General features: G+C 44.1%; 1 non-coding gene across 1 annotated transcript; it reads left to right on the top strand.

Annotated features, from left to right (window-relative positions):
* The first annotated feature begins 1,045 nt into the window (after positions 1-1,045).
* Positions 1,046-1,151, top strand: LOC126026812 (U6 spliceosomal RNA). The gene has a single exon (XR_007502027.1). It is a non-coding gene; the product is annotated as a U6 spliceosomal RNA (small nuclear RNA).
* The last annotated feature ends 4,117 nt before the right edge of the window (positions 1,152-5,268 follow it).

Here is a 5,268-nt window from a genome sequence, read left to right as displayed (position 1 = left end):
GGGAGAAATCAAATGTCTTATCCTAATTTATTTATTCATTTTTAGGAATGAAGAATTTGCAATAAACATGTTCGCATTTCTGCAACCATTTTAGTACTAATAGACTTGAAACTCCTACTGTCAAACAGTTAAAGTCAGATCCCCTGGACTCCAATTCTATTGCCTTCTTCAAGAAAGGTTTTTCTTTTTTTGTAAAAGAAAATGTTCTGTGTGAGAATAAAATGAGGCTTGAGAATTCCATTTGCCCTGAATTTAACACAAAAAGCCCTTTGAAACCCAGTTTGTTCTGTCACTAATTCAAGGCAAGGAAGAATTACAGATTTTGAAAGAGTGATGACTGGGACTCCTTGGTACCTGGAATGTTCTACCCTCTAGCGACAAGAGGTTGCTATAACAACCAGGACACTTCTCCGGACAGATTGCCTGTGTGTCCAGCCCTTAGGCTTTTTCAAGTTTTTTTCCACTTAGCTCTGGTTAATTATGCTTTATCTCTTTCTTTCTATTTTTTCTTTCTTTCTTTCTTTCTTTCTTTCTTTCTTTCTTTCTTTCTTTCTTTCTTTCTTTCTTTCTTTCTTTCTTTCTTTTTTCTTTCTTTCTTTCTTTCTTTCTTTCTTTCTTTCTTTCTTTCTTTCTTTCTTTCTTTCTTTCTTTCTTCCTTCTTCCTTCCTTCCTTCCTTCCTTCCTTCCTTCCTTCCTTCTTCCTTCCTTCCTTCTTTCTTTCTTTCTTTCTTTCTTTCTTTCTTTCTTTCTTTCTTTCTTTCTTTCTTTCTTTCTTTCTTTCTTTCTTTCTTTCTTTCTTTCTTTTACATATCACACACAGAAACCAAGAAAGCATAATTGCAAAGGACTCATGATGAGGATTTGTGATGGTTATCGATTCTATTTGTTTGCACGTTTTCTTGTAAAGAGTTCCAAAGTCAATAATCTTGGATTTGTGATCCAGAGGATTTGTTCCAGGGCTTCTGGAGCATGAGTGAGGTCAGCACCCCAGAAAGTCAATGTGTATCTTTGTCCCAGGAAACTATATTTACTAAAACAGGGAGGAGTGCTCGCTTCGGCAGCACATATACTAAAATTGGAATGATACAGAGAAGATTAGCAAGACCCCTGCACAAGGATAACACTAAAACAGGGAGGAGTCTCAGGTTGACTCGAGGAGCCATCATTGGCTGAAAGGTGGTCTATAATGTTCACTCCTGTCTCCAAAACCTGACGAGTGGCCCCTTCACCTGTAGATGTGATGCTTTGCTACTCAGGGAACAATGAAGTTGAGAACGGTTGAGGGAAGAAGGCAGAGCTATGCAGGGGAACAATGTATGGGGTCTCTTAGATGTACAGCTTCCAGGCCCACTTTAACCAGATCTTAATCCATGGGTACAATGATGAGCTGGAGGCGCATCTCAAATGCAGCAGTGCTGTACCGGCCATAAGTCACTGATGCAAGACACAAGCTCAAAATGTGCAGCCATTGAGATCAGAGAGATAGTACAGCAGGTAGGGTACTTGCCTTGCATGCAATGGACTTGGGTTCAATCCTTAACATCCCACGTGGTCTCCTGAGCCCCGCCAGGAGTAATTCTTGAGCACTGCCCGAGTGTGGCCCCCAATCAAAACCAAAGTGCAGCCATGGAATGCTAGCCTCATCTCCTGCTACATCGTTTCATGTACCAGTCATTTGATTTCTCCCAAGGACCCTTGAGCACCCATGTCCAGAGAAAAAGGCATCCTTTGTCTCATTTCTGCCTTGAATTGCCTCCTCTTCCTGGCAGCATTCAGGAGATCCTATGGGATGCCAGGATTTAAACTCTGGTTAGCGCATGTAAGGCAAACACCCTCTTGCTGTGCTATTGCTCCAGTCCCAAGACTGGTTCCTCTTTAACTGTAGTATATGCCTTTTCTTTTATAGTTTGTTGTTGTTTTTTAGTTTTTGGGTCACACAGCAGTGCTCAGGGATTACTCCTGGCTCTACACTCAGAAATCACTCCTGGAAGTCCCAGGGGATTATAGGGCATGCCGGAACTCGAACCACCATCCTTCTGCAAGCAAGGCAAACACCCTACCTCCATGCTATCTCTCCGGCCCCTCTCTTATAGTTTTGTGTGTTGTGGCACATCAGGCTGTGATGAGGGCTTACTCCTGACTATTCAGGCATCACTCCTAGCAGTGCATGCGGGGGGGGGGGGGGGCTCTGCAGTGCAGGGGACCCAACTGGGGCTGATTAATAGAATTATTAAATTATTACCTTACCAACCTCTTTTCTCCCTTAGTGCTCCTCCAGTTCTCCCCAATTCACAAATTCCGGGAGGCTAGGGAGTCTGTCCTTGCTTCTTATTCCTCCTGAGCACTGGCTTAAGGACTGACAATTGACCTTGCCTTCTCTTTTCCTTTCTTTTTCCTGCACTAAATGAAAAAGCCCTACCTAGCCCTCCCATTCCCTGCTCCCTGCCCGTTTACAGTGAAACCTCCAATGAAAGCTTCATTAGTGGGATTCCCCATCCTCAATCTGCCCACAAATTCTTGCTACACTTGGCAAAAGAAGAAGTTTGTCTTCTGGAAAGTAAGTTAAGTCCAAAACAGATTCTCCCAGCTGTAGATGTTAAGAAAGCTGCTTGTACTGAGAAGTAGCGGCTAGTCACCACCAGGGGGCAGCATCACCCACGGTTTCTTCCTCCTGCAAGGAACCTGCAAACCAAAAAAAAAAAATTTTTTTTTTTTTTTTTTTTTTGGAAATCGCTCCAGTACCTCACTTTTAGGGAACTTCAGAAACAGGGGCGCCGGTACACCGCAAGGAATCGTTGCTCCATATCCTTGCCTCCTTTTTATTTGCTTCCTATATTCAGTCAATTCTCCTTATCATGCCATGCAGAAAGCCCCAGACATTTCTTTTGTCCTCCAGGCCTGGCAACTTCTGATTATCACCCTCAGTCTGGTCTGGTGTTTGCAGCTCATTTGTACCCAGACCAGAAGTCGTCCATAAGGTAGATTTAAGATAGAGCTTCCGCCCATGAAACCTGAGCATTGCACTCAAGGTAGCCTGTCTGCAGAGAAGTGAGAGTGGGACACCCAGATTCTCTCTACCTACCTGTGTGTGTCCTTCTTTCTGCTTCTTTAGTGACTTCTAGCAAGTTCCAGTGGCATGCCCAGGAACACTCTGCAGTTCTGAGTCAGATGGACTCCTTAGCTTGGCTTTCTTACTTGGCTTTCTGGGCTGGGCGATAAGGTCAGATTTTGTGACCTCATGACCTGCATGGGGTTGGTTTCTGGCACCACATGGAGCCCTGGGCCTCTCTGGGTGTTGCACTGGCAGCCCCAAGCACTGCAGGGCCTGAGCCCTGCAACATCCGTGAGTTCTTGCATTCACCTGCCAGAACCTTGGTGTTTCCTGGGCATTGTTTGGGAGGTTTCTGTGATATTCTCTGCGCCCTTTCACCCTCCCCCAAATAATTTGGCTTTTCTTTGTTGTGGCCATGTTCCTTTCTTTTTCTTTCCTTTTGAAAAATAAGCTGGCTCTGAAACTGGAGAGATAGGACAGCAGGTAGAATGCTTGGTTTGGATGCAATCAAACTAGGTTTGATCTCCAGTATCCCATCAAACCAACCAACTAACCAACAAACAAATCTGAAACTGAATCAGACCCAAGGAAAGTGTCGGAGATGCTAGTTCTGCTCTCCACTTAGCATATGCCTGCTGATTTTGCAGCACCCCCTTTTACCTCTGCAAAACCAGATCTTTCCATCAGGAGCCCCTTTCCCTATTAAGGCAGCTGGGCCCCAGAAAGAGACTCCAGGGGAGTAGTACTCATGCTGGCTTCCTTCTCCAAACAACAGATGACATTGAGTTTACCCTTAAATTTCCCTGAACCACTTTCTATTGTTTGGTACCAGATAGCTGGTCTATAAGGGCCAGTTTCTTAAAGATGGGTAGTGACCAGCTCACAAAAATAAGTATGGGTGTGGGAAAAAAAGCTTGTAAAAATTATTTTAAGGACTGAGTGAGGAGGTGGAGGAAGAGGGGGAGGAGGAGGAGGAAGAAGAAGAAGAAGAAGAAGAAGAAGAAGAAGAAGAAGAAGAAGAAGAAGAAGAAGAGAAGAAGAAGAAGAAGAAGAAGAAGAAGAAGAAGAAGAAAAGAAGAAGAAGAAGAAGAAAAGAAGAAGAAAAGGAGAAGAAGAAGAAGAAGAAGAAGAAGAAGAAGAAGAAGAAGAAGAAGAAGAAGAAGAAAAGGAGAAGAAGAAGAAGAAGAAGAAGAAGAAGAAGAAGAAGAAGAAGAAGAAGAAAAGGAAAAAAGAAGAAGAGAAGAAGAGGAGGAGGAGGAAGAGGAGGAGGAAGAAGAGGAGGAGGAGGAAAGAGAAGTTATGTTTGCCAGAGGCAGAGGCAGGCTGGGGGGGAAATTGGGGACATTGGTGGAGGGAAATGTACACTGGTGAAGGGTCATCTGTTGGAACATTGTAGGTCCTTCATCAACTGTTAATTTACACCCTGCTTTACCCAAAACAAAGGTGATCCCCCAACTTCCTCTTTCCTTTTCACCTCTCCCTTTGATATATAAAAGTCCACCTGGATTTCACTCACCCCCACCAGTAGAATTTGTACTAGAATAATAAAGGGAGGTTTTAGTTTGGCTTGGAGCACAGAGAGACCACGGAGCAAGAAGCCAACCTACTCCATGATTTCTTCCTGACTGGCTTGGTTTATTAATTCTTCTCAGCTATCCTATATCAGGCCCATTCACCTGGGGTTGGAAATATGACATGCAGGGTAATTTCACAATCAACAACTTTGTAACTCTGTATTTTATGGTGATTCAATTAAACAAAAAATTTTATAAATTCTTTTAAGGGTCTGAGCAATAGTTCAGTGGGTGGGATGCTATTCAGAGTTGGTCAGGAAATGTTGGTCTGGGAAATGTATGTGGGACATCCCCCCAAGCCCACATATCCAATTTTCTTCATGATGGGCTTCTGTGTCAGAACCCTCTGGGGCCTAAAGATGCTTATAGTGACCTTGGTGATGGGCAAAGTATCTGCTCTGTTTGCATGTCTGGGTATGAAAAACTCTCAGCTTTTGTTGAATCTCCAGGGAACTGAACCCTGGGACCTTGGTAGTGATCCAGGCCCAGAGAGGTCCCCAGCAAGAGCCTTTCCCACAGCACCCAGAGACGAAGTGTTAAGTCATGAGAAGCAGAGAGGACCCTAGGCTGAGGCCGCTCTTGTGCCATAAAGATGGCAGTGTGGCAGTATGTGGTTTTGTGTGGCAGTGTGTAGTATGCCAG

The sequence above is a fragment of the Suncus etruscus genome, chromosome 13, assembly GCF_024139225.1.
Source record: "Suncus etruscus isolate mSunEtr1 chromosome 13, mSunEtr1.pri.cur, whole genome shotgun sequence".
Taxonomy (NCBI): domain Eukaryota; kingdom Metazoa; phylum Chordata; class Mammalia; order Eulipotyphla; family Soricidae; genus Suncus; species Suncus etruscus.
Note: the sequence above shows the minus strand (reverse complement) of the source record. Positions and strands in the feature narration are given on the sequence as shown.